Source organism: Callorhinus ursinus, unplaced genomic scaffold, assembly GCF_003265705.2.
Source record: "Callorhinus ursinus isolate GAN/ISIS: 27379988/994484 unplaced genomic scaffold, GSC_fseal_2.0 scaffold10, whole genome shotgun sequence".
Taxonomy (NCBI): domain Eukaryota; kingdom Metazoa; phylum Chordata; class Mammalia; order Carnivora; family Otariidae; genus Callorhinus; species Callorhinus ursinus.
Window position 1 is genome coordinate 45,294,640 of NW_027397072.1, and position 27,966 is coordinate 45,322,605.

General features: G+C 37.0%; 1 protein-coding gene across 3 annotated transcripts in view; it reads right to left on the bottom strand.

Annotated features, from left to right (window-relative positions):
* CTNNA2 (catenin alpha 2) overlaps positions 1-27,966 on the bottom strand; it is a 1,073,854-nt gene that overhangs the window by 1,030,769 nt on the left and 15,119 nt on the right. Inside the window, exon 1 of one of the 3 annotated variants that reach the window (XM_073897474.1) lies at positions 2,994-3,014. The exons of the other annotated variants lie outside the window; for them this stretch is intronic. The gene's annotated coding sequence lies outside the window, so the exon portion shown is untranslated. Of the gene's footprint in view, positions 1-2,993; positions 3,015-27,966 lie in introns of those variants that run through there. 3 annotated transcript variants of the gene reach the window in all.

Genomic DNA, 27,966 nt, shown 5'->3' on the forward strand with positions numbered 1-27,966 from the left:
TAAATCAGTCTGCATAGTAGTGCCACGTCTAGTGGTAAGTTGACAACAATTTATGTGCCTGTTTAATTGTGAACTATGCTTTTACTAGCCTAGGAAACTACCTAAACATACCAAGAATATTACCTAACTTTCTTGAGAAAATCTATACAGAACTAGAATATGCTAATAACTATATTCTGGTCTGAAATGTGGGAGTTCCTCTGTGTGAATGTTTATATATGTGTATATCCAGATATGTAAACACTCTGGAGATTATGTGCAATGCTGTGAAGTGAGCATCACATTTTAACACAAAACGAAACAAAATTAAGCCTAAACCTCTCCAGGAAAATCCTATGCACAGCTAAACAGGTAATTCTACTGAACTAAAAGTTTTCACTTAATTAGGTTTAGGACCACAGTGGTAACATAACACCTAATATGTGTGAATGCCATTTGAGGAAGCCAATCCTACATAGACACAGAGGCAGCGCATACATATGAACCTTGGGTAAAAAGAAAGAAATTATATGATGGATTTTATAGCCACACTACTTCATACAGAATATAACACCATAAGCAAAGCCATTGTTTTGAAGGCAAAAAGAAAGCTAGAACTAAAGAACTTAACGTAAGTTTTCAGGGGCTTAAAATGTTCCCTAAGAGTCTGCCATACCCAGGGAGTAAGTGGTTCGAATTTAGTAATAGAATGCAAATGAGACCATTAGAAAGGCAATGAATTTCAAAATAAACAGACAAATTATAAGCACAGGTCATTTTTGTAAATTAAGGTAACCTTAAAAGTGAATTACATTTAATGTTCAAATATGCATTGGTACTAGTTTCTCCAAGACCTCTCATAGATATTGGCTGAAATTCCAACATTCAGAGCTCACGTAATCACATTCTGTTCCCAGTTTCTGAAACAAAGTGCTTCTCACTGATAATCACCAAGGACAATATTTGGCAAGAAGATAAACACTTATATCAGAATTAAGAGGGACACCTGAGGCCCTGACCTCTTTCCACAGGCAAAGATTTCAGGTTATAAAGAAAAAAAACACTCAAGACTAATTCAGTCAATATTTAAATTTATATATCCAGGATTACCATGAACATAATCAACATAAAAATTACCTATTCTGTATTTCCACCCAGGACAGGGCAAGGAAAAATGAGCTTAAATTCAGCAGCGGCAGAGATTTAGGTTAGTTATGAGGAAGAGCTCCTGGACTATTGAGCGCTGTTAGATTCTAAGGTAGTCTGGCTGAAAAGGCTATAGAGCTTTAAGAATCAGATAGATTGCATCCAGGTAGGGTGACTTAACCCAGAAGACAGAGAGAGGTAAATCTGGGGACTCACGAAGTTCTTTCTGATTTTATTTTATATACGTATAGAGTGGGTAAGCCAAGAAAACTTTCACTGACTGCCTCTAACAAAAATGAACATTTCCCAACAATGCTTTGTAATTTAATCCTTAAAATCAACCTATGAGATAAACATAATCCCCAGTTTCCAGATCTAAAAACTGAAACTCAGACAGAAGTTACATAATTAACAAAATTAGGGGAGTCAGTATTTAAAGCTAGGTTTGCCTCACTTCAAATCCCATTTCACTGTAGTATATTTTATGGAAGCAAACAAGGGATATTAGTACTTGGCTTCCTTTGGCAAGTAGGTAGGGTATCATGCCAAGCACTAGGGACCTTCAAATACATACTCATAACACATCATTTGAATGCCCAGCTTGTGCATTGCAATATAACCAGGAATATACCAATGGACTGGTTCCAATTTAAGCACTACGAGAAGCCATCATCATCACATATGTTTGAAGGTGCCATAGACCAAAAAGGCAGCCTGTTTTCTACTTTTCAGATATAGTGAATAAAAGTGCTAGTTGGGGTAGGTACATGGTTGCCTCTACAAATCTTCTATGAACCAGACAGAATTATATGGAAGAAAATCCCTGATTGTCACCCATGGGCTCCTCTATAACCCTGCCCGATTCCCAAGCATATGCATAAAACCTTGTCAGTGGGGGCAAGACACATTAAACAAGAGAATCAGGACAGCTCAATCTAAATCTATTGTTTCAGTCTGTTCAGGCTACTATAAGAAAATACCACAGACTGAGTAGCTTATAAACAACAGAATTTTATTTCTCCCATATTTGAAGGCTAGAAGTCTGAGATCAATGTGTCAGCAGGATGTCAGAGGGCTGGTAAGGGCCCTCTTGCAAGTTGCAAACTGCTGACTTTTTCCTGTGTCCTCACATGATGGAAACTGTGAGCTAGCTCTCTGGGACCTCTTTTATAAAGTCATTAATCCCATTCATGAGGGCTCTGCCCTCATGACCTGGTCACCTTCCAAAGGCCCCACCTCTTAATACATCACATCAGGCATTAGAGTACTTTAATATATGAATTTTGGCAGGTCACAAACATTCAGACTATAGCACCTATCATTACTGCTAGAAAAATAACTCCTAAAACCTGTTCTGTGAATGATGAGTCAGTAGAATCTTCTATTTATATAAAGGACAATGCACTACTTAATCAGAAAAAGAAAGCAATGGTAAATTAGAATACAAGAAAGGGCTCTAGCCTATTCTCTTTGAAACTTGAGGCTAATTTGTTTTAATAATTAGATTTAAAAAAAAGAGATCTTTGCAAACATTGTAATGGGCCAATTTATAGAACCAAAAATGTGTCAGAGAAAGTGAATTTCTTAAAATTCAATGAAAAATTGGGGCACCTGGGTGGCTCAGTTGGTTAAGCGACTGCCTTCGGCTCAGGTCATGATCCTGGAGTCCCGGGATTGAGCCCCACATCGCGCTCCCTGCTCAGCAGGGAGTCTGCTTCTCCCTCTGACCCTCCCCCCTCTCATGTTCTCTCTCTCATTCTCTCTCTCTCTCTCAAATAAATAAATAAAATCTTAAAAAAATTCAATGAGAAATTAAATTCAGAAAATTGCCAATGAAATATTTACATTTTTCACAGCTGTTTACTTACTGAGCTCTGTCTTTGATAGAAGCTGCACAGACTCTTTTCTTTAGCCAAGGTCAGTGGATAACACAGTGAGTTGTGTTTAAAGTATGAGCTTTTCTCTTCTCTTCTGAGTAATTATTGTATTAGTTGACCTTGGCAAAACCTAATGTGAAATATTGTTGCCAAGTGAAAATAACATAGTACTAAGAATAAGAAAGTCAATGCTTTAGTCAGAATTCTATCCATGACATAGAATACGGTTTGATATAAATCTGTTTCTTACATGAAAAGAAATATTTTAATAGCCTTTGAGAATAAAAGTATATATTCAGGAACAATTCAAATAAAATAAAACAGTTGAAATGCTAAAACAAAAATTCTTTCAATGAGGTGATTGATTGCTTCCTTTAATTAGAGAATAAATTATAGTAATAAACCCAGATTGATTACTGAAACTTCCAACATGAATGGGAGCTTTTGAAGTAAAAATCTCTTTCATTGTTTAGTGTGATGCCACTTCCACCATCCCCTTTCCCTCCTAGCCCTGAATACCTCTCCATTCTGAGGGAGAGGCCCAGAGTGCAAGCGGCTAGGTGTTTTCTCGGCTACTCTGTACCCCAAAGTATGCTCTATGCAACAGTTTTCACATGTTGCTTTTGAAAAAGCAAAAGGAGATTTGCTGAAAAGGAAGAAAAGAGACAGGAACAGTTCTGTTTTATTTTGTTTTTTCTGGTCACCTCCATGGGTTAAAGAACTATGTCACCTACAGTCAAATTTGCATACAAAACTAAGATTCACAAAGGAATGGGCATTAAGGCAAAGAGCAACATACTACAGTCAGATCTGCTCCAACCTCTACCACACTAGCAACCAGCTGGTGACACTGGACCTCAGCCTCTCCTGGCTTTTTTGGTTTTCATCTCTAAAATGAGCAAATGCAATGATACAATTTCTAAATGGTCTTTAGAACATTCTGATAGTAAATAACAATAGGTTTAATTTCTATTTGCCCTTTGGATTTTGTTTTATGCCTCTTCTGGACAAATGAAGGCAAAGTCAAAAAGAAAGAAAACAGAAAGGTGAAGAAAAGCAAGACCATAGAATTATCACCATTTTCATCAGTTATGAAGTAAGAAAACCCCGATTTTTGTGGGGCTGTTTTGAGAAGAGGATTAATTTAGATAAACAGAATGTCTAGCACAAGCTAGTGCTTTGTATGAGGTAACTTGAGTCTCTTGACCTAATGACCTATTTTTTTACTTTTTATAGAGGCATTCATATAGGAACCTCAACAATTTAACAGAAGTTGGATGCAGAACCACTGGGCTATTTGGTTCTGGCAATGGGTATGTCAAAACTACCTGAATAATTAAATGTGTCAGTCTCACTAGAAGGTAACATCTAGAATCATCCCTGGGCTGATATCAGTGTTCTCTGCAGTACAGTGCACAAAATTAGATTTTAGTATTATGTAGCTATATGCCCTCTCATTATGTTAAGGATCTCCATACATACTTTTTCCCCAGTCTTTTTTTTTTAAGATTTTTTATTTATTTATTTTTGCGAGAGAGAGTGAGAGAACGAATGAGGGGTGGGGGGCAGAGGGAAAAGCAGACTCCCCACTGAGCAGGGAACCCCATACAAGACTCAATTCCAGGACCCTGGGATCATGACCTGAGCCGAAGGTAGGTGCTTAACTGACTGAGCCACACAAATGCCCTCCCGCAAACAGTTTTAAAGGAGATATTTCCAACAATAAATCCAAACTAATATTGAATGGTTTTCCTCAAATGACACTGCAAAGTCATTTTATTTCAACATCTAGGAAGCCATTAATGTTGTTTCCAATATGTATTCTCAGCCACTAAAACAAAGTTTTGTATACCATCAGGCATTAATGTTTATGAAGAAGGGCCAGCATATGAGTGACAAGCAATTCCCATCCGCCTTTGCTGAATCTAGCATAAGCTTTATATTAATAGTATGACACATTGAAGAATAAGACAGCAGATCAGACATAACCATTCAACATCCAGAATCTATTTGCAGATACATATTAAAAGAGACACAGCTATAAGAGCAAGTTACATTTCTCTCATTTCCTAAAGTAATAATTTCGATTCATTTAAATGTCCCTCATTGACTTTCATTGACTTGAATCATCTCATTATCACAGGTCCAATGTACTCCACTTTTTAGGCAATAAATCTATGGTGATATTCTCTATAAAGGACTGTAGGTTTAGTAGGAAGGGCACAGAAGTATCTAGAGGCAGAGTTGGGTTCCAGTGGTCACTTTCCCACTTAGTAGGCTACTGACTGTGGGAAAATTAGTTTACCTGAATATGCTTCATTTTATTCATGTTGTAAGGACTAAAAGTACTTCTCAGAGTTCCCAGAAACAGTCAGGATCCAAACAATGCTAATATCCCAAACCTTGCTCACAATGTGTAGGATTTGGTATAGAGTTGCTAGCTGGCTGGCTGGCTGGCTGGATAGATGGCTGCCTGGATGGATGGACGGCTGGATGGAGGGATGCTGCACTCAGTGATGTTATGGTGATACTACAGGGGCTATGTTTGAACATTTTGATATTGGGCCTTCTCACCTACCTTATTTCTTTACTTATATTTCATAACATTCTGCTATCACAATTGGGTTATGGTTTTAGAGTGGATGCTGGGGTATGTTGCCTAGATCCCCTTTTCAGTACCAAACGACTCAATTTCTCCAGCTACCAGGAGAGATGTGTATTGTTGGCTTACATCTGAGTCCTTCTCTGAAAACTGCCTTTGACTGAAGTAGGATGCCTTGCCACAGTTATGCCTTTCTCCCAGGGGAAGACTGCAACCAGTGAGTAGTCCATCCAGGGGTCTAAAGATCTTATCCTTTTACCTCAAATACAGCAACTCTGAGGAGCCTTTCAAACTTCAGCACTCCCAGTGGGATCAGGTGAGAATCAGTCAATCATGCAGTATAGAAAGGGGAAAACTAGATGCTTTGAGAAATTTTAGACACAGAGTATGAACTGACATTGATATCTAGGGATTCAAAAGATCATTATGAACCCCCCATTCCCCACTCCCAACTAGAGTGTGGGTATATGGGAGTTAGGTAATAAATAGAGTTGCAGCCAAGTCTGCTTCACATGGGCCCACTGGGTCTGTGTATCCAGTCAGGGGTCATTTACTGGTCCCTGAAAGTATAATTGAAAAGAACATATTTATAGATAGCAGAACTCCCAGTTTGGCTCATTGTCCTTTAAGATAAAAGTACCAGAGAAGGGAAGGTCAACAGTATCTGCTAACAGGGGGAATAGCAGGTATTAGTGAAAAACTTAAAGATCTAAAGGATCCAGGGGTGGCAACCTCCATCATATCCCCATTTAATTCATCAGTCTGGCCTCTACAAAAACTATACGGGTCTTGAAAGATGACAGTAAATTACCACAAACTTGACCAAGATGTAACTCCAATTGCAGCCACAGTGTCAGGCATGGTATTTTTACTAGAACAGATGAACACAGCCTGACATACACAGCCACTGAGGTGGTTAATAGATCCTTTCCTAACTCTGTATGGAAAGTATGTTCAGAAGCCATTCATACATGGGAAGGAAAACAGTGTAAGTTTATGGTCTTGCACTACATTTATGTTAACTCTCTTATCTTCTATCATATTAAAGTGTGAGGGGATCTGAACCTCCCGGATGTTCTGAAAGACATGGCATTTGTCACTAAGTCAATGAAATCAAGTTAATTAGACCAGATGAGTAAAAAAGAAACAAAATGCTTTAAGTTCTAATGGAAGCATATTCCATACTTACAAAAACTTTTGAAAAATGGTATGGTAGTTATGAAACCACAGGAACTGGACAAAAAAGGTCCACCAAACATATGTAAGTTCTATTGCTTTAAAAAACACTCTGCTGGCCAAACCAGGTTTCTAATCCTTATATTCTAATATCTTATTTTTTTTAATAAACTGAAACATAGACAAAAGTTTAAAATCAGTAGGATAGAATTTAGTCTTACCTTACTTTATGAATAGGTAAGAAGTAGTTTGAGTTCTGAAATATTAGTATATTTTACATGACCTATGGCGACATAATCCTTATTGTATAGCAGATCTTCATCAGAATGAACAGTTTTTTCTTTAAAGGACATTCCTAGGGGCACCTGGGTGGCTCAGTTGGTTAAGCGTCTGCCTTCAGCTCAGGTCATGATCTCAGGGTCCTGGGATCGAGTCCTGAGTCGGACTCCCTGCTCATTGGGGAGCCTGCTTCTCCCTCTCCTTCTGCTTCTCCCTCTCCTTCTGCTTCTCCCCCTGCTCATACTGGCTCTCTCTTTCTCTCTCAAATAAATACAATCTTAAAAAAATAAAATAAAATAAAATAGAAGACATTCCTATGCAGGTTGGCAGCACTGGGCACGGGTCAGCCCAAGTGCCTGAGAGTGAGAGTGGGGGTTGGGGGTTATATGGAGAAGGCTGCAGCAGCTGGCCCATGTACCTGTGAGCAGGTCAAAGTGAAGGCACTGTGGGGGCAGCCAAACCAAAATGCATCTGGCTCAGCAAGGAAGTACAGCATTCTCAGGTCTCTCCACTTACTCAAGAAATCACCATCAAGTGTACCGTATGGGGAATAATATAACACAGTAAAATTAAATTAAATTAAAAAAAAATCACCATCAAGAAAGAAGAGGGAATGGAAGCTGAGTTACTAACTCTCCAGTTCCAGACATCGGTAAGCTTCAAGGATGTGGTTGTAAACTACACCAAGGAGGAGTAAAAGCAGCTTTATACTGCTCAGCAGATTGCATAAAAATTGCAATGCTTGAAAAAAATAAGAACCCGGTTTCCTCAAGGCATCAACTTTCCAAACGAATGTAAATCCTCTAGTTGTTAAAGGCTAAATAGCCAGGGCTGGTAGAGAAAGGAATTCACCAAGACACCTGGTCAGATTCAGAGACTGCAGTTGAAATTAAATCATCAATTTCCAAAAACAGCATTTCTGAAGATAAATAATTCTATGATATTAAAATGGAAGAAATGGTAAGAAATATTTCTAAGTAACTGTCATTAGGAATCTGGAAATGTAAAGGCCAGATGGACAATTATCAGGAAAATGAGGAGAGACATTTGAGGCAAACTGCATTCACCCAAAAGTAGGTACTTATTTAGGAGAAAATCTGTGGAAATGGTGACTATTGAGGGGATCATATCCTTCCTGTTCAGCTAATGTTTGAGGAGTTGCTCTGTAAATAAGACATATGTGTTAAAAGTTTAAATAGTTAAATAAATTTACTTCACTGGACATCAGGGAGGTGATGAAAATAAGAGTAACAAATGTAATCAAATCTTTTATTGGAACATTCACTTTAGTCAGTTTGCAAGAACAGGAGATAAACTCTACAAATGATAGTGATTAAACTCTCTTACTCATAGTACATCCTTTGGTACATCTAAGAATATAAATAAAAAGGAAAACCTCACAAATGTAAAGAATATGTAGCGGGAGTTCTCACAATATTAACATCACATAAATCACATTAGTGAGGAAAATATGAATGTAAAGAATGTAGAAATATGTAGAAAGACTTTAACTGCTTCAATTGCTTTTTTTTGCATATTGGAGAACTCATGCTGGAGACAAACTGCCCACCTATAATCAATATGGAAAAAGCCTTCTTTTCATGGCTATAGGCTTATGAGACATAACTCATACCAGAGAGAAACCTTATGAAAGTCCTAATTGTGGAAATTCTTTCAGACAGAACATTATGTTCATTATGTATCAGAGAACTCATATAAGAGAGAGTTCCTACGAATGTAATGAATGTGGGAAATCTTGAGCCAGAGATTTCATTGCATTATGCATTGGAGAATTCACAACTGTATGAAACCATATAAGTGTAAAGACTGTGAAAAATAGTTGAAACCCTCACTTTTTTCACATCAAAGAACCCAAGCTGGAGAGAAATCATATAAATGCCAAGGTTGTAGATAATTCTTCAGCCAGAGTCCTGACTTTATTTTGCATACAAAAATTCATATAGAGAGCAACTATACAAACGTTGTCAATGCTGGGAAGACTTCATCCAAAAGAATAACCTTATTAATTATCAAAGAATGTATATTGAAAGGGCCCTATAAATGCAATCAATGTGGAATTACCTTCAACCAGAATTCCCTACTTATTATTCTTGTTAATGGCTTCAAACTCATTAGCTATCAGAAGAGCCATATTGGAGAAAACACTTATTAATATAATGAATCTAAAAATTTGTCACCAAGAGCAATAACTTTATGTTGCATCAAATAAATCACTCTAGAGAGAAGCTCTGTGAATTTCATCTATGTAGAAATATTTAAAATCATGCTATTACCCCAACTGAACACTAGAGAACTGGTTCTGGAGACACACACACACACACACACACACACACACACACACACACACACTACATTTCAGTACACAAATAGGTCAGAGTTTCTTCTTTTCAAAAATTCCTTAAATTCCTACAAAAGTAATTGCCTGAGAAGAAACCATTAGGTAAGCAAATTGCTGTTGAGCTGGTCCAGCTTTTATCTTTTTCAAAAAGATAAATAAATAAAAATGTAGGGAGTGTTGTTGCTGAGAAGGTTAAGTATTGTATACAGTTCTTGTAACAAAAGTTGGGAAGTAACACTCCAATGACTTAATATGCAATTGTTTACTTAACTGTTACCCCTTTCGGACACTTAATAGGTTTTAATCTATTATATGTGTCTGCTCTAAACCACATTTTGGTCAGCAGCAAGAAAATGTGAAGCAATCAGAGATACACATTTACCCTACCTTTAGTATTCATTTTCAATATATTTGCATTTGTACAAGAATTGATAGAGCATCTATAGATAAATGAGCACAAGAGATTTAGTAAATAAAGAGATTAAAAGGAAGTTTATTTTTTTTGTTGTTTTTCATTTTTAAATTCCAGTTCGTTAACATATGGTGTAATATTAGTTTCAGGTGTACAATTTAGTGATTTTTTTTTTAGTTTATTCAGTATGACTAAAATAATACTTTGGATACAATTTTTAATATTTTTAAAAAGATACTTGTCTATTCTAAAGTCAAGAAAGGCTGGATACAACTTACTAGGAAACATTGCTATGCTAGGAAACAACACTAAGTTGTTTTAGGTCACAGAGCGCTACTCTCTGAGACATGGTTTTAAAAGCTCCTGAGAATTTAATTTTCTCTAATTTGGGACCTAAAGGAAACATTGGACAGTTGAAGGAAAAGTCCCATTCAAATGGAAACATGTACTTGGGCAATATATTAGTAATTGTACACATATGATAAACAAAACCCTGTGTAAGCTGCCACCCACTTCTCCAGTACATCTTTATTATGATAAAGAAAATAGTTAAGAGGACAGCCTTAAGCTTTCCTGTCCAGGTTGAACCCCATCCCGTCCCTTAACTAGCTGGGTGATCTTGGCCATGTTACTTAGCTTCTTGTGCTTGAATTACACATACCCCCCTTTCTTAAATGGGATACTAACAGTCCCACAGGATTATTGTGAGAATTAAATGAGTAAATAGACAAATGGCTTAGGATATCAGTGCCTGACACATATTAACTGTTTTATCATTACTAGCTGTGTTTATTACTATCATTATTATTGCCCTAGACTAATTTAAACCTGCTTGAGTACTTCACTTCTAGTCACATGTTTCCCCACTTTGCCTAAATCAGGAATTAGTAACTTGGTAGATCCCTAACCCCTGGTGGGTGTACAGATTAATTGCTGGGGATCAGTAAAACACTGTTGATGTTTCTTTTAAGAAAAGACATTCCTAACTACAGAAAAATGTTGTTTTCATCATTTTAACATTTTAGCATATTGATATTTAAGGTTATGGGTGTAGTTGGGATACCAGGTCAGCTGCCTGACAAAAGGCAACAGAGCAAGGGATTAAACAAGATTTTTTTTTTCTCTCTCTCATGTAACACTTGACATGTTAGCAGTTCATACTTGATAGGGCTACTTTATGTCATGGACCTAGGCTCCGTCTATCTTCTTGCTCTGGCTTCTTCAATAGGGAGCTTCCATCGTGTGCTCTAAATCCCTTTACCATAACTCAACCCAGCTTGCGGGTAGCAGAAAAGAGGAAGTGGAGGCATGCCTCTCCTCTTTAAACACAGGGCCTGGAGCTGGAGTGCCTGAGTGGCTCAGTCGTTAAGTGTCTGCCTTCGGCTCAGGTCATGATCCCAGGGTCCTGGGATCAAGCCCCGCATCAGGCTCCCTACTCCTCGGGAAGCCTGCTTCTCCCTCTCCCACTCCCCCTGCTTGTGTTCCCTCTCTCGCTGTGTCTCTCTCTGTCAAATAAATAAATAAAATCTTAAAAACAACAACAACAAAAAAAACATAGGGCCTGGATGGAGGTTGCACACATCACTCAATTCAAACTTGATTGGACATAACTTAGTCAATGATCGTAACTAGCTGCAAGGGTTAAATAAGAAAGAATGTGAGAATTGGGTAGGGGGGCTAACATACTCTCTCTGCAACAGTGCTATTTTGTGAAGTTCAGTTTATATGTCATGTAGATATTTGGAACTAGGAAAACACCTGAGTCTGCATGGTCTATAAGACTCATATTGGTGTTACATACTTTAAACAAGAATTTATAATGGAAACTTAGCTATAGTGTTGCATATACAACATCATAATATTCATTAACATGGGATGATGTTACTAGCCACCTAGCTTTACTGAGAGGATCAAGTGACATACTTTAACGAAACCAACATTCCCAAGTAGGCACTCATATAAGTTAATTCTCTTCCCTGTTACCTTCCTTCTGGATAGCTCTGGTCTATTCCCACCTTCAGGTTATAATAAAATAGAACCATTGCCTTCTGCTCCAACTGGACAATAATGGGCTTCTCCCTGAAGAGCAAACTGATACCCTTTAGACAGAGTCTTATGATTGACAGCCACTTGCTTCCTATTCAGATGTCTGCTTATCCAAGCTTGGGAGCCCAGAACTCTAGCAACGGATGCCAAGGAAATATTTCTATAAAGCCACTTGGACTCTAAATACCTGCTAAGCACTTTTCTTGTGTGACCCACAGAATTTAAGAGGTCATCCATCTCCACTCTGGGTCCCATGAAAAATCCATCCTCTTAGCAACGCCATGAAGTAGCTCTGAAGACATATTCATTCCTACCAAGTCACTGAAACTAATCTAGCTATGTCCTTTAAGTATCAGAACCTGCTTATCAACAAAACCACAGGAACTTGTCTATATCTGCTATGCTACAGAAGACCTCCTTGCAGTAATATCCAATATAAGAACTAGTAGGGTTACCTTCTACCCTCAGAAATCCACCTACTTGACGGAATTAATAAATTCAACTTTGACCCATTCCTTCTATCCAAAAGAATATGCTTCAACTACTTCACTTACAAAATGGAATTTCCTATTTTTACATTCTCCTGCCAAGAAAGTGACTGTGTGCTATGTCTGCTAAGCTCAAGAGGCTATGGGCTGACTTTTCTGGATGTGACTTACAACTCAACTGATGTATTCCACTACTACCCTATCCATGGAAAAATTCCCAAGCCTGATCTTTCTGACTAGTTTTATTAAACTCTGTCCTGACCCAAGAATAACAGTTGTCTTTTTCTACTTTAATATTTTAAAACAAGGAATTTAAATTAAGTAGTCTTTTTTTATTCTTTAATATTTCCAAGTTGATGTTAATGAGATTTTGATTTTATGATAAAGATACAGAATGGACCTGATAAAAGAGAAGCATACAATGTGTTATTTCCAGATAGTTCTGCAATATTTTGTACCTTATAAAATCATTTCCATTACATAATCACATTTTCATATATGGTCATCAATAAAATGATCTCTTCATTTGCTAGCCAAGTATAAAAGCAATGCATTAAGAAAAGGTCTAACCAGGTGGATGGAAGTAGCTGAGTTGTTGAAAACAAGTTGGCAGGTTGAAGTGGTCAAAACAAGGTAGTCAAAATAATAAGTCAAAAATATTTATTTCCCATTGCTGATTATATAACTAGTCAGCTACAGATGCCTACTTAACCTTTACGAACAATAAGTATTCTAATTAAGGAAACACTAAAATTTGCATATTAGTCTTCTTAAGAAGGAGGTATAATAATGCTTTGTTATTAAAATGGAAATTTGATTTTACATTTCAAAGTTAAAAAAAAATAATGATCCTTTAGAGAATATCCAACCCATAATGACCTCTTCTTTGTCCTTTTTAGCTATCATGGCTTTTTTTATTGTTTTTTGCAAGCTTCACAAATGTTTTAATGGAAAAATATGAATATGTAACTAAATAGTAGAAGTAGATACCAGAGATCTAATATTTTTTAAATATAAAATCAACTTAAAAAGTGACTACAACTTTTTTCAATCGTTCATAGAACATCCAGGTTAGTTTCAGACAATTCATTTAGCACTGCAAGCTAAAGTGTATATGAAAACATTGCCTTAAAGACAAACAGTGCATTTATAAATGATTGAGGAGGAATTAGAAAACTTTAACAACATTAGAATTCTATTTTTAAAATAGTAGAATATGCATAAAACTTATTCTGATATTCTTTAAACTTACTAACCTCCTCCATATGCTGATTTTTTGAAAAAAAATTCTCAATGGCACATTAAGGACAGAAATGCATCATGATGGAAAAAAAACAAGACATTATAATATAAATGTTCTTGATAGTTTTGACCAATTTACTAGGAGATGGTGAGATCATCTTATTAGAATAAATAAGTGTATATATGTATAAGATTTCCAAAACTAAAACAGCTACATTCTATTCTAACACTGGTAAGATAATAATTTATTGATAATGTTTCAAGTTCTATGGTATGATTTTATATGCATTACCTCTGATTCTTATGATAACTCCGCAGGTTGGTATTAATACCTCATTTTACAGATAAGTAAATTAAGGCTCATTAATGCTTATTAATCCTGCCCAGTGCTAGGGAGCAATGGAACTAAGATTAAAATCTAGGAGTTTTGCTCCAAAGCTCAAGAAGTACAAAAAAAAGGAGATATTCTGTTCAAAAGTGTACAACTTAATTTCACTATTTTTAACTCACAAGAACAAAAAAAGTCAAATAAGAAATGCAAAAATGAAAAGTAAGTTTTGGCGCTTAAGTTTGCAAAACTCTTAACATAAAGAATCCTAGATAGAATAGTTATTTTAGGAAGAACCTTTTCCTTTTAATGTCAGATAACATAACATTTTGTAATACAAATTCTTTTCTTTCTACAACGAAAGACTGATGACAATAGCCCACACAAGGGGATGAAAATGGGGGCTAATACTGGCCCTAGGAAATTGCAGCAGACAAACAAAACCCTTCAAGTCATCCTGGCAAGTCTAACAGCACTGAGAACGTTCACACAATTTATAGTACTTTCAGTCTAAAGGGTTAGGCATATTTCAATTGTAGAAATACAAAGCATAGTTTTTAAAAGCTAAAGAAGGAAAAGAAATTAGAAGGCAGAAAGCTTTCAGTTGAAGAGCATTATTAGTTTTCTAGCATTATGAAAAATTATCACCATGAGTACCAGGTCTAATATTCCATAAGAATTATAAAAATTAGGGAAATGCAAATTGCAGATGTTCTCAAAAGTACCATTCTAGTAAGCTGAAGCACCAGGCACTATATTATCTATTTAATCAACTCCTAAGCCATAAGAATTGGGGCTAGATGGTAAATATGTCCACTCTGTTACTAGGCATATCTTCCACTATATAAGTTTATCCTTGTCATAAACTTATAAGGTTGAAAATGTTGACAAAGCACACACACATAAGCATAGTTACAATTTTAGATTTAAAACCTTACAAAGGGGTGCCTGGGTGGCTCAGTGGGGAGTCTGCTTCTCCCTCGCTCTCTCCCCCCCACCCTGTTTGTTCTCTCTCTCTCTCAAATAAACAAAGTATTTTTTAAGTAAATAAAAAAATAAATAAAACCTTACAAAGAAATGTCCCTTTTTAGGCCCTGTCTCATGGGCATTTTACAAGGTACAAAATGCAAATCGCAAGCAAACAAAACCAAAACACTTTGGCCAATACAACGTTAAAATTAGACGTTTAATCACACCAATCAGAAAGCTATTAAGTAAAAGCTACCAATTTCCTACTCTCCAGAGAGTGTTAAGACAGTGTTAAGATGCTTGAAACAGCTTCTTTGGTCAAACCTGTGGTAAGTAGGAAAAACTGTCAATACTAAAAAAGTATTCAGAAAAAAAAAAATCATTGATGAATTGAATGGTGTCCAGAAACTACACAAAGCAAACCCATAGAGTCAAATATCTTTTTTTTTTAATTTATAAGTAACTTCATTAATATTTTTTAAAAAATTGAGTCACATTTGATTTACTTATATATTTACCACGAAAATATTTACTTTAGCTTCACTGTAATGAAATCATCTATTTAGCGTCCTAGTTAGGGATACGTAACTATTATTTAAAAATTCACTGATCTTGGGGCGCCTGGGTAGCTGTTAAGCAACTGCCTTCAGCTCAGGTCATGATCCCAGGGTCCTGGGATTGAGCCCCACATCGGGCTCCCTGCTTGGCAGAGGCCCTGCTTCTCCCTCTCCCTCTGCCACTTCCACTGTTTGTGCTCTCCTGCTCTCTCATTCTGTCAAATAAATAAATAAAATCTTTAAAAATGAATAAATAAAAATTCACCGATCTTGTAAATCAACTAAAATAATGGAAATAATGGAAAACCACCCTGTGTAAGCCAGTGGCATTCATGGCCCACCTTAGGAGACTCCAGGGTAAAAGCTGACAGTAAGAACACAATGAAGATTGGTAAACTTTTGGCCGGAGAGACGTACAGGCAGGATACTCCAAGTGGAGACGGTCACCTCACATAGCACACCTGCGCTTCTATTTATGTTAAGGGCATATACTGCACGTACTTTGCCAAGCGCTGTTGCAAGCACTTTACAAATATCAAGTTTTGAATTCTCATAGCGACCCTTTAGAGGTGATATTATCATTTCCATTTTACAGATGACATAGCAAAGGCCCAGAGAGGTTCCGTAACTTGCCCAAGTTATGAGGTTGTGGAACCAGGATTTGGGCCCAGAGTCCACACCCCTAAACTAAGATATGCTGCCTCCCTTTGAAGGGTCCAAACCTACCCCAAAGATTTGACTGGCATTCCTGCATTCTCTTTATCTTACTCATTCTCTTTTGTGTTATAGATATAACTGTTATTTCCTACAAAAAAAATTTATAGAGGCTCCTGGGAAACAGTAAGCAAAAGCAGACACAGTTTCTGTTCTCATGTAAGTTGCAGTCCAGTGGTGAGGACAGGCATTTTGAATAATTACACAAATGAGTACACAATTGCTAATTATGATAAGTGCTACAAGAAAAAGGTTCTCTCAAAGTATGTGGTGACAAGAAGCCTGACCTGGCCTATGCAGTCACAAAAGTTTTCCTTGAAGTGACACTATGCAGGAGCTGTAAATACATTGTCATTTACTAGCTGGCGAAGTGGAAGAGCTAAAAATTTCCATGTAGTTGTGACCAGGCTTGTTCACTGACATGGGGAGAGTACAGAGAGCTCTAATCCATATCTCAGGGACTTTCAAATACTGCCTGGCTTGAAGGGTCCATAAAAGCATGATGCGATCACAGGATGAAACAACTAAAGGCAAACACAGCTCAGGTGAGGGGAGGGGGGGTAAAAGGTAGCATTTCCAGACCGCCTTGTTTCTGCCTTTCCTAATAAAGCCTTCTCTCACCTCTAGCATTTGGGCTCGCCTTCTCTAGGAAGTCCACTTTCCAAACATTCTTGAAATGTGAAGGCCAACAGAGTCAACAAAAAAAGTAAAGTTTGAACAATTACGAAGAGAGCAGAAAGGCTACCCCTTGCCTTTTGCATGCCTCACTCCTATTAGTATCTTTCCCCATAGTGTTGGTTCTGTTTTTTAATAAAAGCAAAACACTACTGACTCACATTCACCATATGGTCCCCTCGGGCTCTCAGGTCTCTTCTGATGCACTTGTGCCTGCCTAGCTAGTCTTTTCTTACCCTTATCTGTGCAATGATCTGGATGTTTGCATGCCAAAGAGAAACCTGGATTTTTCCTTACTGATCTGGATTTGGATGTGAGCAGATTGCTTCTCCAAGTTATTCCATTCTCAAGCATTCTGCCCTCGTTCCGGTCCCCACAGAGCCTCACTGGACTTTTTGCGAGCGCCTCCTAATTGATTTTTCTGCCACCACCTCTCCCGGTTATGATCCTCTCTTTGCAGTCATCATGTCACGCTTCAGACATTAGAGCACATTAATTAGACAGCTTCCCCTTGCATAGAAATGAAGCCCAATCCTTTAGATTAGCATTCGAAAAAACCTCTGTAATCTGCGCCCAACCTTTTCTCCCACCACATTCTGAACCCCTGTGATCTAAGTACCAACCACACCAGACTCCTCACCTCCCCATGACATTTTCTGAGCTTCCTTAGTTCAGTTGTGCTCCCCCCTGCTTCAGAATGCCACCACCCCCAGCCCTGACTGCTGTGTCAACTCTCAAAATCTTCTCAGTAACAAGGCCATACACTGCAATTTCCCCATTCACCCCGTTCAACAGGTCTTTCCATCCACTGTGCTTCCTCAGTATTCCGGAGCACGATTCTAATCCAGAAGCTTCCAACAGTCCCAATGACTGCTAAATACCATGGCTGAAACAGCCAAAACCGTCTGCTCAAGTTCCCAACAACAGCAATAACAGTGGGGGATTAGAGATAATAATAGGGGTGCCTGGGTGCCTCAGTCGTTAAGAGTCTGCCTTCGTTTGGCTCTGGTCATGATTCCAGGGTCCTGGGATCGAACTGTGCATGGGGCTTCCTGCTCAGCAGGAAGCCTGCTTCTCCCTCTCCCACTCCCCCTGCTTGTGTTCCTGCTCTCACTAACTGTCTCTCTGTCAAATAAATAAATAAAATCTTAAAATAAAAAAAGGAACAAATAATAGTTTTGGACGTTAGAAATGCAGTGAGCATAAATTTCTCAAAGGTACCTCTTTTTGATACATTGAGGTTAAAAGCATACTCTAGCAAGCTTTTTTCTTTTTTTCAAATAATCTTCAATTGTTACATAATTACTGCTGCAGCATCATCCTTGCAGAAGCTGATTTGTCCACAATTCTTAGATTATAAAGTTTGAAAAAAAAATTTTTAATTTGTATTCTCTTTTATTTGCTTTTTACAAATTATCTTGCTATCTTAAAGCATGTTTTTGTGACCCTGACTTTATACCTGTATATTGAGTAAATGGATTTGAAATAGCAATTGTCTGTCTTGGCATAAACACGGTCACCCATTTTTTTCCACCAAAAAGTGAATCAATAATTGTTATATTGCCTTATTGAAGGAAGCTGAACTAAACTATGCATATGTAAAATGCTCTTAGATTCTTAATTTGGAGTATAAAATTATAAAACCCTATTATCGAAAACCTCACTGGTATCAAAGTCAGTTGTATGCATAACTTCCCCTTGAGAGGAAAAGAGATGCACAGTGGGAAATGCAATAAATGTGTGTTGAAAAGAATTATCATGTTCTTCTAGGGTGTCAATGTGACTAGCATGGTATTTATGACAGAAAAGTGAAAGGGGTTCTGATGGTTCCAAAGTTCTTTTTTTATGTGGTGAGGGCAGCAAATAACCTTTGCTGTAAAAAAAGCCCTTAAATTTGAGCAGGAATGAAGTCTGGTTACCATGACTGATTTGGTTCCTAAGGGACAATACCTTAGTTACCCTGCCAGGAAGTCAGGCCTTTTCTACTCAAGTTGGGTTTCCTAAGGTCAGATATGTAATTCCTCTCACCATGATTGGAAAATATAGGAAAAAAAGAAAAAAAAAAAAAATATATATATATATATATACACCAAACACAGATACGGGCACCATAGGAGCAAAGGGGTAAAAGGGTCAAATGTGATGTAAGGGTATGAGGAAGAGCATGAAGTGACAGGAAGGCAGAAACAGAGCACAGGCAAACCCTCCTAAGAGATGGCAAATCCCAGAATAGAAATCTGGAGGAAAGCACTGAGAAACAGAATAGGCTTTTACATGTTTGGTTCAAGGGATTATTAATTTCTAAAAACGGTGGACATTTCATGACAAGGCAGACTGATGGATCAAGCGGGTCAAATCATTCAGCTGAGGAGTTATTTTTTTCAATTCACCAACAGAACTATTTTCAGGAGGCTTATTTTTAGCCCTCCACATGCACATAAAAAAGGCAGGGACGCTGCAGGGAAGAATGGCCAATTCAGCTACCAATGACAAAGTGAGGTGAGCAACATGAGAATCCCAGGTGAAGAACAAGGAGAGATACGAACATCAAGAGACAAAGATGTAGCTACCACTAAAATCAGTGGGGCCAACAAGTGCAGGAGGGGATTAGCTGAACGTTAATGTGTGCATGGGTTCACACATGTTCCCTTAGAGGCACCCAGGTGCAAATGTTCATTTAATCACTCAAAAAATCTTGCTATAATTTTTGTCCATATTGAACAATATTATTGGTTAAAACTCTTTTGTTACAATTCTGAAATTTAAAAATGGCAAAACGGTACCAGAAATATCTGAATCTCTTTGGATCTTACCATTTCACTCACTATGAGGCTGTGTATCAGCCAGGATGGCCTCTGTAACAATGTGATTGATTGAATCTGTGCACACTTTTCCTACCAATCTGGATAGTGACAAACCATAGTCTGCACTTTAATAGGAATGAATATACAATCGAAATCAACAGAACGCAGATAATGCTCCCACCTAATTAATTCCACTACTCCACTCTTGACAAATTAAACTACAAAAAACCTAGCTGCTCAGGAAAGTGAGGCTACAGATGTGAATTCAGGTGCAATATTCTTTTCTACCTCTGACTTTTTGGCAACTTCGCTTCCCCTTTCAGCAGATACCGTTCAGTGCTCTATCACCTTGGGCCAATCTTTCCAGGTGTGGCCTCTCTGAAAATCATCTGTCTACACTGCCTCTCCTCAAGAAGCTTGAGGACCAACTAGTTAACATGATAAATGCCTAAATCTGGTGAGAACTCAAGAGCTGTTCACATAAGCATCCTTTGAGACATTCCAACAACATCGGTGGTATTTTATGACAAGACAGGTCTAATCATAATTGGGTGGGCATTTTCTCCAATTCTTCAACAGGGCTGACAATGTGCAGCCATAAAAGAGGCAGGAAGCAAAAGAAAATATTAACCAACTATCCTTAATTCATTCTGGAAGTATCTTTTGAGTGCCTTGTTTTTCTTTCTCTTCATATCTGATCAATCTCTTGAAATTCAAATTCTGCTAGCATTTACATATGGTAATAAGTTACTGTATATTTTTAAAATATATATATATAATTATGTCATTGTAAAGACAAATCTAAGAATAAATGACTCAGAAAGGTGCACCATTGCAAAATGCTCAGTTTTATGTTCTATTTATCACAACCTTTTCCTGATTATAAATGTTATTTCTTCCTGATTTATAAAAGCAAAATATGTTCATTGAAAAAAAGCTTGCCACCTTTCTTCTGAAAGAAGTATTTGGGACTTTTTGTTTACTGATGTGTAAGAGTTCATTAACTGAGATAGATTAAGGCTTTGTGTGTCATATATATTTAAAAAGTTTTGCATGTATAGTTTACTACTTTATTTTTTCATTTCTTTATTATTTAAAAATGTATGTCATATTTAATCTGTCAACTGCTTACTTTTAAATTTCTTCCTTTTTTATGCCTAGAAAGGCCTTTGCTACTCAATATCAAATTAAATTAATTCGTTATAATAACACTAAAAATCCAGAAATTAAAAAAAAATTACCCAAAACTTGGTATTTTTTAAAGAGGAGCCAGGTGTGACACAAGGGAAAAGCTACTTAAAACATAATGAGTATTATCAGGGAATCATGTACAATGTTATATTTGAGAAATTAGAGAAAACAAGCACAATATCAAAAATGAAAAAGAGTGACTCAGAATGAAAAACCCTATCAGCACTAAAATAAATATATCTGTGTCTAGACAGTCATGGGTTAAGGGTAGCAAAATCTATGCTTTTTATAATAAACTAATACATCATTTTTTATAATAGGTGAATTTCATCTATATCAGCTTGTAGAAAAGAAATGTCTCTTCACAAATTTCTATGTCATGACAATTAAACTGAATAGAAGAGCTGTTGCTAGCATGACAATGGAGAGTCTGAGTATAAACAAACTCTGAAGGAAGGTACATAAACTGATCTAGGAGTTACACTGAATAATACGGCTACAACCACGAGAGCCTTCAACTTACTATCTGTACTTTTACGATTTCTATGCCGATTTTTAATAGAAAGTTATGCATTTAAAGGTGTTCATTTCTAAATTGTTTACAAATGAGAATCAGAAACAACTTAAATGTTTGAAAACTACAATGAACTATGTAGCCACTAAATGATAAAGTGTACGTAACAACTAAAAACTCTATAAAATTTTTAAATAAGATTTATTTTTTTAAGATTTTATTTTATTTATTTATCTGACAGAGAGAGAGATCACGAGCGGGGGGGAGGGTAGAGGGCGAAGCAGACTCCCCACTGAGCAGGAAGCCGGATGCAGGACTCAATCCCAGGACCCTGGGATCATGACTTGAGCCAAAGGCAGACGCTTAACTGACTGAGCTACCCAGGTGCCCCGAAAACGTTATAAATTTTAGAAATAACACAAAACCATCTGCATGCTGAAAATGAACATGAACAAACCTGAAAGGTGACACAGAAATGCAAACAACATGCTACAGAGATGACACAGGGTTAAAATTTCTCTCTTCAGAAAAAAAAATCCTTGACTATAGTATTATTTGTGCCACAAAAATAATTAAACGAAAGCTTTATAAATGGTCCAGGTTGGTGTTTCCTCTGGTGTATTCTGCAGGATGCCAGTTAGCTATTCATTCCAGCAGGGGAGAGAGCAGGTTGTTTAGAGGCTTTTCCGCCAAATATAGGATGTCTGGATATATGATATTTAAATGTGGTTCAACTGCATCAGGTTGCTTGCTTTTTGGGGTGTTTGCCCGTTTAATGGCAGAAACTCTCAAACTATAAACAACAACAACAAAAATATCATTCCCCAAGTTGACCAGTCTATAGAACTTGCTCAGGGAAGCATTAATCAGGACTAGTATCCCACAGAAGTCACATCCATCATGCTCCTCTAGATACTCTGAAAACATTATAAACATGTGCCGCTATTAAGATCTTAATGAGTTTTGGGGTCACTTTTGTTACTCATAGTCCCTATCACCATTACCAAATTGTATATTCTTTAGTGTACTCTGGTTAATAAAATGCAAAGGTTATGGTCTTACTAAAATCATGTAAGACTATGCCCTGCAATAACTCACAGGAACTCACTGAGTTTTTCCTAGTTCTCGAAGAATAACTGCCTTAACATGGTTTTCGATATTGTAAAACTGACATTTCCAAATACCCCCACATTCACATAGCCTTCTGTTCACTTCACGTCTTAAAAGGATTCATATATTTAAATTGAATACATTTAATGAATAAGTTTACTGAATTACTCTTGTACTCACAGAAGATGTACTGGATTATATGACATATACTGAAAGACGTACTCAGATGAAGAAAGGTTATCCTGGCTTTAAAGACATTCAGAGTGAAGTGTGCAGGCTGTGTAGTGGGAGACGGAACCAGGACCACAAATTCACACTGATAACTCTCAGACAAGATAAAACATAAGCAGGGTACAAAGAAAAGGATATGGAAGTCAGAGGAGAGTGAAATGGGACCATCGTAAGGACTCGGATACAGGGTCATCGAGAACGAATGCACACTAGATGGACTTGAAAGGCACAGAGAATGTCTCCTAAGCAGACAGGAGAAAATGAGTCCCAGGTGTCTGTGAAGGAGAAGAAAATGTATATCGGGGGAACAATGTTTTATACCTGCCAAGGCAGAGAGTTCAAACAGAGGAGCATCTTTTTGGAATATGAGCTTGTGTTTGGGACAGGAGAGCTCCGAGCGTCAGGCTAAGGCATTTAGATTCAATTTGGTAGCCACAGAAGCACACCAAATGCTTTTTGGCCAAGAAAATTAACTATGAAAAACTAATCTGGTACAGGTGTGTGTCAAGATTAGGGACGTAACACGGAAGAAATGACAGGAAGAGAGGCGGGGGCAGGAGAATAAATTATGTGACAGGAGGACGGGACCACATTAAGCAGCAGCCTGGAGGTGTGGGGATGGTTTGAAAATCTGTCATCAGAAACCAGCAAGAGAAAGAAGTTTAAAAAACTCATATGTCAAGAATAGTCAATGACAGTTTAAAAAAAATCAATTACTTTACCAAAGGAATGTAGTCAGGAAAGAAATTTTTAAAGCATTGAAACATATTCAATGAATCCATCTAGAATCATCTTCAAATTTTAATTCTATCACAGTAGTACTATTGCAAAATAACACAACCATAACATCTATTTGGGACAAAGGCTAGAAGGAAGTAAAACGAGAGTGCATTCTCTCTCACCCTCCTAAATTAACTGGAGTCAGAAAGCTCCAAAAAGCTTATCCAAGCATCTCATGAAGTCATTCCCTTAATCCCTAGGGCAGAATTACTCCCTAGGGATTTCAGTCCACCTCTACAATTTTATTTCCTGAGATGAAGCAGGTTGAGAGGGCAACATTTGTTTATACATTAATCCTGTTCATTTCAAAAGAATTGTAACAGCAATTGGTTAGTTCAGCATCTTCAAGCACAACAGGACATGGTGGTAGAATTCTTTAGACCGGTGAAGTCATTTACCAAATTCAGTGTATGTGACAGATTTCCGGAAGTCCTTTAGGTCTTTCAATACAGTTAGTCATTTGGAGAATGAGTATTTTAAGTATTTACTAATATGATTTTAGTGACTCAAGTATAATTTTTAAAAGTCCAATAACATCCTGTGTGCACATCTGTGTGTCAATATTTACACACCTTGCCTGTCTTGAACCTTAGGCAAATGTTCTTGGACACCCTGTTGTGTATTATTGCAGGCACAAAACAAGTGTGAAAGGAGACTGTTTCCATTGCTATGGTAATATCATTTAATTTCTTAATTAGTAGGTATATAAATGCAAGACCATAACATTTGATTATTTCCCAAGTTTGGCAACCAAGTCTGTTGTTCATATCTGAGGACCAACTCCTCATGTTTTCAACACTTTTGTTCAAAGTAAGAATTAAGAATTTAACCTGTCTTGCATTCTGATGCTTATAAATTGATTTGTTGTACACAAGAGAAATGAAAGAATGGAACAAGGAGCATAGGTAAGTCATTTATTCTTCTCCTTAAGCAAGATATATTACAATATCTATTTACTAACAAAAACAAGTCATGGCATTAACTTTACAAAAGGATTTCTGTAAATCATAACCTTCCTAATGATTATGATTTACAAAAGGTGGTTATAATTACATAACTGGATTTTAGAAATCCATCTGTTAATACAAAGCAAGGTATAACTGATGCATCATCTTCTTTGCTCTCCTAAGTTTTGTCTAATTTGGGCTTTGCAAAAAGTTAGAAATAATAGAAATTATGAAGACAAAACAAAAATTTTATGAAGTGGTAAAAGGCTGAAACTCACTGCTTCCTACCTACTTCAGGACACTGATTTCACCAATGAACTCCCCACCCAGGATGTTATCCAATACTCAGGATGCTCTATTTAAAACAATTCAAACTAAACTAAACCATCCTCTTTACTGAAAAACAATTTCTGCTAGTTGTATGGACACTATTAGTAAAATACTTTTTTTTTCCTTGCTGGAGACATGAGGCACACTGTTAACAACAGATAAGGCTTTTTCTGCTTTTATTGAAAGCATATTTTGTACAAACCACTAAACTCACAAGAGTTACTCTTCAGCATAGCAAGCTCCATTTTTAAAATGCTACCTACACCAATAATTGAGAAGGGCAGTAAGATGAAGAATGTGCTAGAATTCTTTTGGCTTAAATATCAGAAATCAGCATGAAGAGATACCAAATCTTACCTCCCAGCACAGCCAGCCTTCTAGGCAGATCATGCATTGGTCATGGGGTCACAGTCTGACCACTGATGTGGCCACTTCCCACTGTCTCTTCTCATCACCAGCAGAGCTCCCACGGCCCCTGAGAGCAGACTGCATGACAGTATAATCCTAGGGCAACGGCCACAGAACAGCCTCCTGGCTTCAGCCTTCACCATCTACTCATGCCATCTCTTACCTCCATCCAAAGACCTCATGGATGGAAACAACCAACAGGTGCAAGATTTGATCTTACAATCTACCTTTCTTTGACTCTGTATGTTCTGGGTTAAAATCTGAACCAAGGGTTTGAACATTTCTTTCTCTGCCATGCTTTTTTTTTTTTTTTCCACTTTGCTTATTTTCTTGACTTCAGTGGTAAATACCTCATATAATTCCTCATTTTCTTTCCCATCAAATGTTTTTCATTCTTTGTCTCTTAAGCATTGGTATTTTTGAGGATGCAGACCCCATACTTCTTACACTCCTTTATGCAACCTCTGGGATACTTATTCTACTTCCATGGTTTTAATTGTCACATCTTTGCCCTCAAATGTCAAATTTGAATTTAAAAAACCTCAGAACATATTTGTAAATGTCTAATGAAGACTTGAATCTGGAATTCCTGTAAGCTCTTCTAATTTAACACCACCAAAACCAAACATAAGCTTACTCCCAGACTATGTTTCACACTAGGAGGGCAAGGGATAAAAATCAGTTACCTTTGGCTTTGCCTTTGTCCTCAGTCTCTCACAACCAGATGGTCCCTAAGTCCTCTAGCTCTAAATAATCAGCATTGTTTTCTCCATCCTTCCTAAGTCTTCATGCATCATCCCTTCCCTCCTCTAAGCTCTCTGGCAACTGTATCATTTATTGGTCTCTAAATTTACAGTGACATTCCTACCTTCCTGCTTTCTTTATGAGAAACTTCTACATGTTCAATTTCTCATTCAAATGAGAATCTTCTTGACCTTATTCTAGTTTTTTACTTAAATACTCCTTCATTATCTAGAACTTTGTGTATAACTCTACTCCCTGTCATACTCCTTAATTGTTTATCATCTGCGTTTCCTACTAATATCATTAGATGTCCTAAGGGTAGAAACTATGTCTCACCCATCCTGGTATTCTAAATAGGGTATCTTACCTAAGAAAGGCAATTTAAAAAAATGTCTTTTCAGCTATTTTGTGGCTAGATGTAGGCACAATAGGTTAAATATCATTTTCAAAGTAAAATATTCATTTTTGTGGTTGCATGAACACAGTACAATTCTACTATACAATATGTATTAGCTTTCAGTTTATTGCCTCTGAAAAATGTGTGATTTAAAATTATGACAAGGAGTAATATCTACTTTCCAAATGGAAGAAGGAATAAAACCACAAATAATTATTTTATTTCCTTGCCTTACAGTTTTTGAGATACAATTTTCATGCCATAATATTCACCCTTTTAAAGTGTACAAATCAGTGATTATTTAGCAAGTACACAACCAGTATGTGTAACCATCACCACTATCTAATTCCAGAACTTTCATCACCCCAAAACAAAAACTCAAATCCATTAGCATTCATTCACCACCCCTCCCTTCCCTCAAACCCTGCTAACCACTATTCTATTTTCCACCTATGGAGATTTGCTTATTCTGGACATTTCATACAAATGGAATTACACAATATGTGATATATTTTGATCTATGGTGCATTTTCTTCTTGAGTCATTTTTTTACATGGGATGAGGTAGGGATCAAATTCTTTCTTTTGTATGTAAACACTCAGTTGCCATTTATTGAAAAGACTACTTTTCACCAAATTGAACTCTCTTGTCACCTTTGTTGAAAAATAAGTTGGCCATAAATGTATGGGTTTATTTATAGATGCCCAATTCTTTTTTTTTTTAATATTTTATTTTATTTATTTGACAGAGAGAGACACAGCGAGAGAGAGAACACAAGCCGGGGGAGTGGGAGAGGGAGAAGCAGGCCTCCCGTTGAGCAGGGAGCCCGATGCGGGGCTCAATCCCAGGACCCCGGGATCACGACCTGAGCTGAAGGCAGCCGCCCAACGACTGAGCCACCCAGGCACCCCTAGATGCCCAATTCTATCCCATGGATCTATATGTCTTTGCTCTTGCCAGTACCACACAGTCTTGATCATTGTAGTTTTGAAGTAGATTTTGAAATTGAAAAGTATAAATCCTCCAACTCTGTTCTTTTGTAAAACTGTGTTGAGTTATTCCTGCTTTCCATTTGATTTTTAGGATTATTTGCCATTTTGGCAAAAAAAAAGCAGCTGGGATTTCCGACAGTGATGGCATTGAATCTGTAGATTAATTTGGGGAATACCACCATTTTAACAAAAGTAAGTCTTCCCATCTGTGAACATGGATGTTTTTCCATTTATTTAGGTCTTCTTCAATTTCTTTCAATGATGTTTTGGAATTTTTAGTATACAAGTCTTTGATATTTTAATGTTACACAATGTTTGCACTTTCTTGAATGAAAGGCAAAATAGTAACAGGGCAGGCTGTTTCATAATTATAATAAGAATGGAAATAAATCTGATCAAAGTTAACATTCTACCTGATAAAACTTTTTTTTTTTTTTTTTTAAGTAGGCTCCACTCTGGGCTTGAACTCACAACTGTGAGATAAAGACCTGAGCAGAGATCAAGAGTCAGATGCTCAACTGACTGAGGCACCAAGGCTCTCCTACCTGATAAAATCTTTTATGTCACATGTTTATAATTCTGATATGAAATATTTTAAATACTCAAAAAAGAGTATTCTTATACATTGTTTTAGTTAAGAACAATTCTGCAACTGTAAATTAAGATGAA